The sequence below is a fragment of the Callospermophilus lateralis genome, unplaced genomic scaffold, assembly GCF_048772815.1.
Source record: "Callospermophilus lateralis isolate mCalLat2 unplaced genomic scaffold, mCalLat2.hap1 Scaffold_79, whole genome shotgun sequence".
Taxonomy (NCBI): domain Eukaryota; kingdom Metazoa; phylum Chordata; class Mammalia; order Rodentia; family Sciuridae; genus Callospermophilus; species Callospermophilus lateralis.
The window spans coordinates 3043441-3058561 of NW_027515935.1; the positions used below are offsets into that span (position 1 = coordinate 3043441).

The following is a 15121-nucleotide window of genomic DNA, read 5'->3' on the forward strand; positions in this document are numbered from 1 at the left end:
AAGTCCAAATATAGCTTTTGAAAAAAAAGATGATTTGAATTCAATCAATACAGAGAAACTGAGGAAATGACAATTGAACCTAGAGAGGTCCACAGAAGGAAAGAAACCAGATCATCCAGTCATGCTTCCTGCCCACTTCCATGGGCTAATGAGTAATGGCCAGAAGGGCAAGGGTCAGAATTTTATGGAGTCAGTGCTGCAGAGCTATCTCTGGGCAATGGTAATTTTTCTTTCCAGTATGAACTTTCTGGTGACCAATGAGGTTTCATCTTACAGGAAATGACTTTTACAGTCTATGTATTTGTGAGAATTGTTGCAAGTATGAATGATCTGTTTCTTGTTAACACTTGAAGCATACTGAAAATTTGCCACATTCTTAACATTTACATGGCTCTTATCCAGTATGAATATTTGGTGAACAACAATACTTTTCCTAATAGATAGCTTTGCCATATTCTTTGCATTTGTATGTTTTCTCCCCAGTATGAATTCTCTGGTGTTCAGAAATGTGTGATCTTTGATAAAGAGCTTTGCCATATTCTTTAAACTTATATGACTTTTTCCTAGTATTAATTCTCTGGTGTCAAATAAGTTACGATATTTGATTAAAAGCTTTCCCACATTCTCCAAATTTCTATGGTTTTCTCTGATATGAAGCCTCTGGTGTTGACTAAGGAGTGACCTTCAATTAGAAGATTTGCTACGTTACAGATATTTGTATGGTTTCTCCCAGTATCAATTCTCTGGTGTTGAGAAAGGCATGATTTTTGATTCAAAGCTTTGCAACATTCTTTACATTTGTATGGCATTTCTCCAGTATGAAGTCTCTGGTGTTGAGTAAGGTGCGATTTTCGATTAAAAGCTTTGCCACATTCTTTACATTTGTATGGCTTTTCTCCTGTATGAATTCTCTGGTGTTGAGTAAGGCATGATTTTTTATTAAAAGCTTTGCCACATTCTTTACACTTGTATGGCTTTTCTCCAGTATGAATTCTCTGGTGTTGAGTAAGGCAAGATTTTTGAGTAAAAGCTTTGCAACATTCTTTACATTTGTATGGCATTTCTCCAGTATGAAGTCTCTGGTGTCCAGTAAGGTGTGATTTTTGATTAAAAGCTTTGCCACATTCTTTACATTTGTATGGCTTTTCTCCTGTATGGATTGTCTGGTGTTGAGTAAGACAGGATTTTGTATTAAAAGCTTTGCCACATTCTTTACATTTGTATGGCTTTTCTCCAGTATGAATTCTCTGGTGTTGAGTAAGGCGAGATTTTTGATTAAAAGCTTTGCCACATTCTTTACATTTGTATGGCTTTTCTCCAATATGAAGTCTTTGGTGTTCAGTAAGGTGTGATTTTCGATTAAAAGCATTGCCACATTCTTTACATTTGTAAGGCTTTTCTCCAGTATGAAGTCTCTGGTGTTCAGTCAGGTGTGAATTTCGATTAAAAGCCTTTTCACATTCTTTACATTTGTATGGCTTTTCTCCAGAATGAATTTTCTGGTGTCGAATAAGGCATGATTTTTGATTAAAAGCTTTTTTACATTCTTTACATTTGTATGGCTTTTCTCCAGTATGAATCTTCTGATGTCGAATAAGGCATGATTTTTGATTGAAAGCTTTTTTACATTCTTCACATTTGTATGGCTTTTGTCCAGTATGAATCTTCTGATGTTGAATAAGGCATGATTTTCGATCAAAAGTTTTTTTACATTCTTTACATTTGTATGGCTTTTGGCCAGTATAAATTTTCTGCTGTTCAGGAAGGTGTAATTTTTTATTAAAAGCTTTGACACTTTCTTAACGTTTCCAGATTTTCTCTCCAGTATGATTACTGTAGTGTTTAAAGAGGTTTGAGCAACACTTAAAGACATTTTCACATTTCTTCAATTTGTAAGGTTTATCTCCATTGTAAAGACTATTGTTTTTAGTAACATAGAATTTGAGTAAAATATTTTTCACATTCTTTACTTATGGAGGATTTATCACTGCTCTGATAAAGAATTGAGTTATTTTTAAATGCTTTTACATATTTTTTTAACTTGTAGAGCTTCCCACAAATATTAATTCTCTGGAGTTCAGGAATTCTTGTAGTTTTATTAAAAATGCTTTCACATGACTTATAGCTGTAATTTGTCTCTTGATTATAAAAGGTTGGATAAATAAGTTTTGGGTATGGATTAAAAACTTTTTACTTTTTTCATTGTAAAGCTCTTTTAAATGATCACATGGGTGATTTCTAGGATTTAAAAAAGAAGACAATTTTAATGACTTTCACAGAATTTACATTGTTTTACACCAAATCTATAATGCTGTGAATTACCTAGGGTAGAGGCAGTCTACAGGTCCTAAAAGATTTATCATAAATATAGTTCTCTTTGAGTATCACTGAGGGTGTTTTTAAAATTCTTTCTACTTTTAAATAAAGCAATATTAGGAAAGTACAATTACTCCCACATTCATTATTATTCCATGCATTGCCAGAAGGAGAAACTGTTCATTTCATCATATTTGTAAAGTAATTATCAGGGAGACTACTAAAACTCAGAAATTTCTTCTTCTCCTTCTCCTTCTCCTTCTTTTTAAACTAAATTATCTAAAGAAATCTTTGTGGATATTTACTCAATGGTGAATTTTAAATTATTCCAGTGACTAACTATAGCATGAAATAGACTCCATTGCAAATTTTTTATTTTTTAGAGGAATGGTATAATTACAAATGCTGTTCAAATATATTCACAAGCACCCACAGGTCCTCAAATGTGACTGCCATATGTGTTGTTGTCTCTCTCCAGCTTAGTCAATGTCCCACGTCCCTACAGATCCACCTTGCCTCCAACACACTATTGTCTAGTTTTAATTTGTGGGGAATCCTGCAGGCACTGGGACATAATCATTGTCCTGATGTGTCAGAGTATTCTTCATTAAGCCAAAAAACAAACTTCATCTGAGCTGGGCTGCTCAACTTTCCAGCAAAATATCTATCACTGAGGGTGTTTTAAAAATTCTTTCTTTGTAACAAGCTCACTGAAATAAGTTAGAGAATACTTTTGATTTGTCAAAAACATATTCCTTTAGATGTACAGATAAGTAGTCTTAGGGCCTCAGAAAAATCTAATAGCAACAGGATTTAGTTCACTAGGGACATGTATAGTATCCAGGAAGTCTCTGTTTCTCACACTTGGAAAATTTTTCCCTTTCCACCCCAAATCACAAAAATGCATAGATCTTTTGGGATATTCACTAGGAGTCTGGTCAAAATACCTGTTGATATGAAAGATGAAGCAGTGCATGTCAGATAGAGCTCCTGAAAGATATCTATAAACTGTGCATTAAATTTTTAAAAAAGCATGGAAGTCTTTAGGGAAAAAAAGTCTGGTATCTCTGAACTCACAGATGAAATCCAGCTGGGTTGAGACTATCCAGTACATGTTATATACTACCTAGTTTTGTCTAAATTCAGCATGGCACTGGAGATGGTATCAACCATTGGAGCCATATAGCCACTTAGCATCATAGAGATGGGTGAGACATGTCAGAATGCCAATCAACCTGTCTCAAGAAAGATTCTTCCTGTTGAAATCTTATTCCTATTTTGATGCACACTCCCTTAAATAAAGAACTTGAAAAATTATCTAGCAATTGTTTTTCAGAACTTATGTGGTCTAGAGAATCTATAAGATGTTTTACCTCTTTTAACATAAGTTCTTGCCAGGTCTTATATTCCTTTACTAATTATTTCAGATACTTATTTTTTTTTTCAGATGGCTCATCACCATCCAAAAAACAAATTACTCAGGTGGGATGCTTGATGTCCCATGACATGGAGTAATTATGCTAACTTTTTTTTTTTTGAGAGAGAGAGAGAGATAGAGAGAGAGAGTGTTTTAATATTTATTTTTTTTAGTTTTTCGGCGGACACACCATCTTTGTTTGTATGTGGTGCTGAGGATCGAACCCAGGCTACACGTATGCCAGGCAAGCATGCTACCGCTTGAGCCACATCCCCAGGCCTAATTATGCTAACTTATGAGCCATAAATACATTGGTAACTACACAAAGACTGCTTCAAGTTGAATTAAAATTATAAATAAATATTTACAAGCACCTTTGATTCAAACTATCAGGTTTCAGGGAGAAGGTTGTACAGAAGTGGGCTTCTGCAATGGTAGACAGAATCATGAAATGACAAAGACATTATAGATCTTCTATTTCTTACAGAGGAGAAGTTTAATTGTAAGCCATTCCTCATTCAAAGGTTGTCTTAAATCACCACTGTGGCTGCTTTACTTTTCTCAGAGGGTTATAAAATTATTAGCTTAAGCCCTTCATTGTTCTTAATTTGGCCCACACCATCCCTACTACTTCTATTCCAGGCATGTTTTATACCTCTTAGCACAATCCCAGAAAAGTGTCAGAAGACTTTCACAATTCTCACAAGACCCTCATGTCTGCTTTTGGGGTGTTTTGCATTCCTGCAAGCCATTTGGGCTGTGGGTTTTCTGGGAGACTGTGCTAAAAGTTTCTGAGACTTTTCTGTGTTTCGATTGTCATACATGACAGATTAGCTCTTTGCTTATTTGATGGGTTTTAGAAAGATTCAACTGCTTCTCCTCTCCTTTTTTGCTTAATTATTATTGCATTTAAAAAGCAATACATGGGGCTGGGGATGTGGCTCAAGTGGTAGCGCGCTCGCCTGGCATGCGTGCGGCCCGGGTTTGATCCTCAGCACCACATACAGACAAAGATGTTGTGTCCGCCAAATACTAAAAAATAAATATTAAAATTCTCTCTTTCTCTCTCCCTCTTTCTCACTCTCTCTTACTCTTTAAATAAATAAATAAATAAATAAAAAGCAATACCTACCAAACTTTCACTGTAAACACATTTAATTACTGAATTGTTCTTTTCAGCACAAATGTCTTAGTAAGGCTTGTTGCAGCATTTCTTAATCTGCATGTTTTTCTTTTCTTTAAGTAGAAATACTACACATGTGTTTAAATTAAAAGACAATTTGTCTATACTGTGTAGAAAATCTCGTTCTTATTACTTTATAAAAAAGACAGATTAGAATGCTGCAACTTTAAATTAATGATCTGTACACTTTTCTCTAACCTGCACTTATGTAGAGATCATCAAAACTTTTAAAAATGTAAATGATAATAAGCATTTTATAACTTTTTGAGTTTTTCATTATAATGCCTATTTCTATTCTAATCCTATATAAAAGCTGAGCAAACAGGTTTAGTCTTTATTTTTCTAAAGATATTTTTAAGATACAGCTTCATAATGCCCTGTAAACATTGTGTAAATATAATTTGATACATATTTTGGCAATTTAAAATTTTGTGTATTGCAAGTGGTTTTACACAAAATACTGAGTAGTAAATATTTTAGAATTACAAGAATGTAATTTAAAGTTTAACCAAATAAAAACTGAATGGCACTAGTTGAGCAGTCAGTCTTTTTAGATGTTTGTAATAATATAAACTGATGAACTTGTAATTTTATGAATAAATAATTTTCATGTTTTTTCCCACTCATTCAGACAAATTTTCTGAACTTCTCTCTCTTTCAATTTAAATTTCTTGTTTAAAACCAAGTATTAACTGTCCTGCTTTCCATACCTTTGCTTTTTCAAGTTTTGCAAAAAATATTTTATTTCTTGCTCTCCTGAAAATTCTTGGTTTTGATTAGAAGTCATACCTAAAAAAAAAAATAATAGGAAGTTATTTCACTTACTATGGTGAGTAACTCTGCAATTATATAGAACTTTATCAAAGTGGGGGGGAATAGCAAGAGAAAAGTATGATTCAAGGCCATTATTACTCAAAAAATATATAGATTTTATTACAACATGATGACAAAAGATTTGAGAATTTTGAAAATTACCATAAGAAATTATACCACCACAGATGAGGACAAAATGCAAACTGACTAACATTACTACAACAATTTCAAATCATAGCCCTTAACTTCAACATATTCAGACTCCACCTGTGACTCAAATATTCAGGAAATGTGTATCTCTTATTTGTTTATTTATATTTTTGTCGTTGGGGGGATTATTTCATAAGAGAATACAGGGGTATTCTATCACCAAACTAGATCCACAGGCATTTCTGTATTTCTATATATCTATTTCTATATTTCTATATCTATATCTAAATACTTTTTTAATGATAGTTTATCAAAAAGATGCTGAAATTTATTTTAAACTGGCATTCCACTGTCTCAGCTTTCCAGTTATATGGAATTATATTTATATATCATTGCACATCACCTTTTTTTCTTTACTTTGAAATTCCAAATATTTTACAAAATGACTATAATGATCTAGTTGAACCAATTTTGAATAGAAAAATACCAATGAAAATAATAGCTCACACAATAAAGAGTATATTCAACCCACGCAAAATAAAAAAAATCATCATAAAATTTATGAAATACAAATTAAGGCAGTTTTTTATAGTAGATAAATTTATTAATATCAACAAAATTTGAAATCTAGAGAAATAAGTTCTTTCTCATCAGTAATTTATGTAGAAATAACCTAATTTGAAAACAAGTAATCAGAAAACAATGTGATTAAAAGAATATATTAAAATAAAATAAAAATATATTAACTATGTCAGATGCAAATCTACATAAAGTTCTCTTAAGATATAAGGTAACAAAAAGACTAAAAACAAAATGATATAATATTACATTCAAAATTGCAAAGGTGATAATAATTATATAAATGAGATACAAAGTAGAATATCATACAAAGATAAATATGACTAATCACTGGAATACAATCATAGTAGAAACATTTATAACTCAAATAATATTTTTATAGAAAGAAATCACAGAAAAACAATTCTAGAAAGAAATCAGAGAAAAAAATTCAACAGCATAAAAAACAACACAATAATAGTAGGATACATCAATCCCCAGTTGATGCAAATAAAAAAAATATGATTGCATTAGGACCCAGAGAATGAAAAAACCTCAGAAAACATTAAAAACTAATTAGGTTTACAGAGGCAATCTTCTTTATAGTGTATGGAATATTTTTCCAAAGAGATCAGGTTAAAAATACAAAAAAGTTAAAGATATTAAAATATTGAAATTGCTTTGTAACATAAAATAATAAGTTGGAAGGAAAAAGTGAAAGTGATATTCAAAATTTATGAATATGAGTTTAAAGCCAAATTCAGCAATTAAGCAAGGCCCTAAGCAACTTACCTAGTCACTATCACAAAACAAAATATAAAAATAGCTACCAGCTAGGCACAGTAATATACACCTGTAATTCAAGCAGCTTGGGAGTCTGAAACAACAGGATTGTGAGTTCAAAGCCAGCCTCATCAACAGAAAGGTGATAAGCAAATCAAGAAGACCATGATTCTATGTAAAATAAAAAATGGTACTTGAGATGTAGCTCAGTGGACAAGTGCCCCTGAGGTCAATCCCCAGTACCCTTCCCCAAAAAGAGCTATTGATGTTGCTCAGTGGTTAAGCACCTGTTCTAAAAAATAAGTGCCAGTAGCATCCCCCAAAATCTAAGAAGTATATGTAACACCAAACAATCAATATTATTTTTGTGTAAACAAAATAAGTTATTTGAACAATTCTTTAGAATATTCTTGGTGCATCCATAACTACACATAAAAAATTAATAATGCTTCCTGATATAAAATAATAAAAGCTACAATATTCAATGGAATGAGGTTAAATGAGAAAGCCAGGAGTAATAAAATTGAAAGTATATCAATTAGCCCTCAACTTGATGGTCAAGTCAAAATATATTTACAGACATATTCTCATTAAACAACATTCAAAAGAGATCAATATGGCAAGCCAATCAAATATCATTTCAAATGGCTACAAGAAGGCAATTTTGAATGAAAACGTTAGAAGTCTTTTCAAAGATAATAAATTATATAATATCTACAATGATCAACATTTAGGAGAATATGTTAAGTAAAAGAGTAATTCACACACCCCCCAAAAAAAGAAATACCAGTTAATTCTACTTCTGAGAGATATCTACAATAGCCAAATATGAAAACCAAAAGGAATGGTATTAGGGATGAAAAAGTAAGGAAAAAGAGAACTTGTTTGAAGAAAAAATGTGATACAAATTCTCTAGAAAAAAAAAAGTTACAAAAAATTTTGAATGAACAGAACTGACCAGTATATTTAAAATATGTAAGATAATAAGTTCAGCAAAGATATACAGTTTTGACCACAATTACATATTTGACAAATATATAAAAGATAAAAGAATTGTAAACATCTTTATGGTACCTTTAAAAAGCTAAAGTCTTACTCCTAGACAAAAGAACAGATTTATATATGTAGAGATGATGAATATGCCATTAATTCTAGCTACTTGGAAGGCTGAAACATGGAAATACTATTCCAACTTTTGCCACTTAGCAAGAGTCTATTTCAAACTAAGAGTCAAAAGGGGGTGATGACGTAGCTCAATATTACAAGAACCTCTGTGTTCAATCTGCTGTATGTGTATGTGTATGTGTGTGTTTGTATGTATGTATGTATGTGTACGTATGTATGTGTGTGTGTGTTTATATATATAACAAAATTTGGATACATTACATGATTAAGCACAAAAACAGAGTAAATAATCAAGACAATATACAATCATATATAAAACAGGGGTAATATTTATACTTGTAAGTAAAAGCATACAAAACTTGATTGAAAATTGGCATATGGGTCACATGCAGTTTAATTTTACCTAATGTTGTCCAAAGTGAAAAGTCATGATAATTTCTATTCAATTATTACATATAGATATAAAAACAAAAACAGTATCATTAATGTGAGAAAACATAATGAACAACACTGAAGCTCTCTAAAGTGTGAGAGTCAAAAAAGATACAAGAATTAGAGAAATTTTACCTACAATATTATGAATAATTGTAATACAATAGAAATATTTCTTTTAATTTTTTGTAGCTATAGATGGATAGAATGCATTTATTTCATCCATTTATTTTTATGTAGTGCTAAAGATAAAACACAATGCCCTACATGTGTGAGGCAAGCCCTCTGCCACTAAACTACAGACCCAGCCCTGAAAATTCTTCTTTAAACCACATTGATCAGCTATATGTACATAATCACTAGGAGCAGGTATTGTGAAATACTGCTATTCATTATATGGTAAAAAAAACTTTACAGAATATTCAATATAAGCATTCATATAAAGTTCTGATGAGAAAAATTTGAATGAATAAATATTTAAATTATATTAAAGAAACTCTCCTGTAATATTAATATCTTACAATGGTTTGCCTAGAGATATTTGGAAATAAGCAGATTTTCTAGGGAGTCTCCAAATGCAAATAAATGCCAGGTAATGCATATCCTCACAGTCATTGTGGAATAATTTGTAGGGGTGACAATTCTTTGTTTCCCTGCCTTAGAATGCCCTGCAATTTTCCCTAGGAACTAGTCAAGTAATTAAATACATGTGCAATGTAAAGCTGCTATGGCAGTGCCCTGCTTGAAAAGGCTCTGCACAAAAGTGTTTTCAGCCTGAAACATAATCTCTGGCACACAACTCCTCGGAATAAAAAAAAAAAAAACTCTCTTTTTAGACAAGCACAATGGTTCACTGAGTCTAAACCTGTCCATAAAATAGTAACTTTATACAATGGACTTTCTTGAGAGCTACACAAAACTCCTAACACTGCACATTGCAACTTAGTATATAACTGAGAAATAAGCTGCATAATGTTGTTAAATTTGAAATCTGCTAGAAATAAAGTAAACAGTATGTACTAGTGATGCCAATGACCTAAATTAACCTATTGATTTAAATAAAGCTTGGCAGTTTGGCCTCTCTGTCACTATGCCACATTTTCTGTCACTTGTCTGTGTCTTCTGTTGATTTTCTTTTTTTAAAAAAGAGAAAGTGGGAGAGAAAGAGAGAGAGAGAGAGAGAGAGAGAGAGAGAGAGAGAGAGAGAGAGAGAGAGAATGAATTATTATTTTTTTTTTTGGTGGAAACAACATCTTTGTTTGTATGTGGTGCTGAAGATCGAACCCAGGGTGCATGCCTGCCAGGAAACCAAGCTACCACTTGAGCCACATCCCCAGCCCCTCTTCTTTTGATTTTCCTACAATATTTTGTTTATTTAAATGTAGGGAGATCACTGAAGAACAAGAGGGAGCTTAAATAACTGATATGCATGGTAAATAGAGACCATGAAATGATCTTTAATGATTACAACTGAAACAAAGCTAGGCTTGAAAAAAATATTTTCTGTCAGATTTTAGCTAATCAATTAACATTTTAAATGTGAATTTCTCTTTAATTTTGGACCTCTTATTTGTATTCTTTGCTTCATTGATTTCTACCCAACTTGACATGTCTACTGTCACTTCTCTTCGAATCTCAAGGTTATTTCATTGGAGACCACGTGGTGACCAAAGATTACATAGAGACATCAATACACTTTTGATGGAATATGTCATGTTTTGTTATTTTCTTGGTAACTAAAGAAGTCTTTTTAGTGTTACCCTCATTAGTAAAAAAAGAAAGAGTAAATATCCTATAAGAGTCTACAAAATTATTTTCTCAAATATTTTTTGTCTAGACAAAGACACTAAAATACTTTGAAATCATTTTCGTTCTCTACATTGTGAGCACTACTTAGAAAAGATAGGTTAAACATAAAAAGAAAAAAAAATTAAAATTTTCTTTTCCACATAAACAAATGCCCAATCTTTGTACTAAAAACAAGATACAAACTTTTTAATGCAGAATAGAAGCTACCATAAGATACTCTATAAAGTTAAAAAAATAAATATTGGTTTTCAATTAAAAATTCTGAATGAAATTTAGACTCACCAATAAAGAGTAGGTTTTTACAGATCTCTAACATCACATCTCCATACAAAGTCTGCTGAGAGGGGTCCAGGAATTTCCATTCCTCTTCCGAAAATTCAATGATCACATCTTTTAATGTCAATGGCTCCTGAAATAAAAATAAAGAAATACATATTACATAAACCATATGATTAATGACATAGTACTTAATTTCATACAAATATTAATGAGAGTTAGAAGAGGTGGCTTTCATATATGGTAGTGATGTCAACCATTCAGTAAGATACTTTTTTTTTTGTGGTGCTAAACCCAAGGCTTTTTGCATGAAAGGCAAGCATTCTACCAACTGAGCTATATCTCCAACCCCAATAATTTATTATAAGAAGTAAAATTGGTGGCTAATTTTGTTATAATGAAACCCAGGGAGCAGCACATGTGAAGCAAAACACTGAAGCACAAAAAGTGGGAAAAAAATCCAACATAATTCCAAAGGATAAGTAATAGTTGCAATTAGTTATTGAATTTTCAAAAAAGCACAACCAAACAAAGCAATGATACTTGAGATATGCATAACAAAATTATAAGTAATAACAATAATCAAATAATGGTGGTTACCTTAGTGTGTTGAAGACATAAGATATCACTAAAGACACACCAAAACTTTCAACAGTCCACATAATTATTTGAATGTTTATCTCCAAAGTTGTCTATCTTCTCATTATTTAAATATAACATAAATCTACAGTGTATTTAAAAAATTACTTTTACAACATCACAACTCACTTCTAAGACAAAAGAATAGAAATTTTAACTAGCAAATTATTACAAAACACTTAGGTACTTGGATCAACTTGAATCACATGGCACAAAGTTATAACAAAAAAAAACGCAAATTAAGTGAATAGACTGGTAATCTCTCAGTTCATAAGGAAACTGACACATCAGGTTTAACATTCCCAGATTCATAAAACCACTCTCACTGTGAAACTGAATCCTCACTTGGCTCAGTTCAAAGTAGAAAGTGAGAAAATACTAAGCCATTAAGAAAAAAATTCTGAAAGGCTCTGGCACCCTAAATGCCTCTCTGATAGCTTGGAAATACTCCTTTTACCAGGGTCTCAGTTATCACTAGTGAACAAACACATACATGAAGTTAGTTTAGCATTCAGATCTGTGATGTCTTTCTTCTGAAACAGCATTTTTTATAATTAGAGATTTAATCCAGCGGCATTCTACACCTGAAATGCATTTCAAAAAAATTTGATGTTTTTTAATTGTGACAAATGGGCTTACAATGTTGCTTAGGGTCACTAAATTACTGAGTCTTGAATCATATTTACTTTCTTCCTACCTAATTTTTCCACATCACAATGATTACAAGTTTGTGCAACGTTTCCTGACTGTGCAACCACTTTTGATACCAAATGTGCAAACTTGAACAACAACCAATATTTCAACAACTAGTAGTCCAATAATTCGGTTCTGATAAAATCTAGTACAGATCCCACAAGTTTGGTGTTCACTACTATCAAATTTTACTAACTTATGTACCAGTTTCAAGCCCCAGAATAGAACAATATTCATATTTATAATTAATTTCCTATAAATTAGGGGTCTCTACATTTACTCACTCAAGTTACTTATTCTGATAAAAAAGAACACACTTGTATACCAGCTTGTTATAAATTATATAAATCTGGAAGTTGACAATTGAATCCTTGCATAGAATCTAAAAAAATGTCAGAGGAAAATGGGACACAATACAGGACATTTTTGAAAATAAGTGGTTGAAGATATTACCTCCAATTTTTATGTTCTGCCATAGAAGAACCTCTTTCTCAATAAGATTTAGAAGATCCTCACTATTTTAAATATGCTGATTCAGACACTTATTCTGAATATTCCCATTGTTTTACATAAAATAATATTAAATGAACACTTTTACATTCAGGGGTCAGAACATGATATTTGTTAAAAAAAATAGGTTGGTATTCTTTAGATAATTTTCTTTATATGAAACTCTAAGAATACTGAGCCATCTCATAGCGGCCCAAACCAACATACACACAATTTTCTTAAAACTCCTAAGTATTCATTGGCTTCAGGGTAAAGTATACTTCATTTGGAATTTTGATTTTTTTTTTTTTTTTGGTACAGTGGTATTCTACAATTAAGATATATTCTAGACCTTTTATTTATTTTTTTGAGACAGTCTCTCACTAAGTTGCTACACTAAGCTTCAGTTTTGATCTTTCATCCTCAACCTCCAGGTTGTTGTAATTTCTGGCATGTCACAATATGTCCAGAAAGATATGAATGCTCTAACTTCCTTTGGTCCATTTCATTTCACCTTATTTATTTGCTATTTCTTCTGTTATATTTAAAGCTTCATCCCAGGGTCTCATAAACTGACTTCCAGACCACTCACATATAATCGAATCAAGCCTTTATTGAAGCACACCAGTGGCGGCTGACCAGAACATAAAGCTTTTCCCCTGATCAGCCCGCACAATTGCAAGGGCACTCCTTATAAGCCTGAAAACTGCAAAAGGGAAGTTCAGGGGGTCTAGCCAATGCAAGCAAGCCAGGTTACAGAAGCGGGACACTGCAATCAAGTGGAGGGAAGTCTAACCAATCACAGTTAGCCCAGTCACCCCAGTTACAGAAACAGAGCCCCGTTACCCTAGCTATAGAAACAATACCCCATTAGTTAGTTCCGTGTTCTTAAAGGTTTCTATAGCAAAAAGAAAAGAACATCTTGCTCCAGTCATGACTCTTCTACTTGGCATGGTTGTTTTACAGGATGAAGTCATAAAACAAAATGGAGTCACATTTGTTCCTACTATCACATTCCCCACTGGTTTTAGTAGGTTTGATGTCAATCTTGCACATCATAGGCCTCAGATTTTTTTTCCTTCTGTGTCTAAAGGACTATACTGGGCTCACAAGACCATAAGTCTTACCTCATCTACATTCTTTTGTAAGAGGCAGGGTCTTACAATAATACCAATCAGGAGAAGGACTAGGGACCTAACTTTGGCTTAAATGATGATAGCCAACCAAGGGGACCATGAGAATAGGTTTTGGATCCAATTGCCAGAAGCTTCTAGTGCTTCATCTCTTTTCTTTAACCTTTTTCTCACAAGCGCCCAACTGTTCTTTATTATCCCAGAATGGTTTGCATAGAAACAAGTTTCTCCTGGAGCCATACAATGTCCTCCTTGTTTCAGAAAGAGACCATCTAGACCTCATCTGTTTTGTAAGATTACTTCTGTCAGAGAGTCTAGTGAAACCTCTAGTTTGGAGATTGACCTTTCTAATTTTCTAAATCTATATTTATTTGATGGCTGAGGGACTTAAAATTTTTAGAGCTTGTGACAAGACCTGCAGTTCCTAAAGCAGTAGATCCAGCTATTCCCAAAACAGTTAGGAAGGGAACTAAAATGGGGGCAGCCAGTCTATGTTGATAAATCAGTGGGGTCTGGCCTTTTAATAAGTCCAGGTGTTCTTTTCCCTTTTCTCCATCAAAATAGTAGGTTACATAGTTCAGAGTTATTGACAGTTTGGAGATTTAGTCAAGGAGTTCAAAGTGGGACCCAGGAAGCACAATCTTTGGTGAATAGGGAGTTTTTCCACTTATAAGTTGTTTTGATGAAGCAAGTGTCTCTTTTTGGTAGATCACCTAGGGTGATCTTGGAAGCAGTTTTCCAGGTACATCTTCCTGAGCTAGACACATTGGTGAACATCTATATTGACCATAATTTTTCCTCTAATATTAGGGACCTCCAACTGCCGTAAGGGAAAAGGGCGATGACCGTTCTTGCTACTTATAGCTGAAAGGGGGGCGTTGTGCAGTGGGCAAGCAGTTTGGAGTCCCTTTCTAGAAACTGAGTGGGTCAAGGAGTCCATGGTTAAAATCTGGTTCAGGAAGAACAGGATGAAAAGTCACCATGGGTGGGCACTTCTATGAGAGAAACAAAAAGACATGAGTGCTGAAGTAAGATTAATACAAATTAGCAGTCGTAGCATCTGGAACCTGTCCATGAATATCGTGAAAATTACAGAAATTAATAATTATTTATCAGGAGGCAGAAGACCTGAGAAAATGTCCCCATAACAAGGCCTACCAAAGACTAATAAGGCACTTTTTTAGGGAACATAAATCTTTAACACTGTCAGAATTATCAGGAATGTAGACACAACATTTAGTTAAATTAGTTAATGTCATCTGATTTTTGTAAAAATACCTTTTTGACATGACACTGTTTTCAGTA

At 32.8% G+C, this 15121-nt stretch overlaps 1 pseudogene; it reads right to left on the bottom strand.

Moving 5' to 3' along the window:
• Window positions 1-433: 433 nt before the first annotated feature.
• The window catches only part of LOC143386854 (uncharacterized), a 56463-nt pseudogene continuing 41775 nt past the window's right edge, over window positions 434-15121 (bottom strand).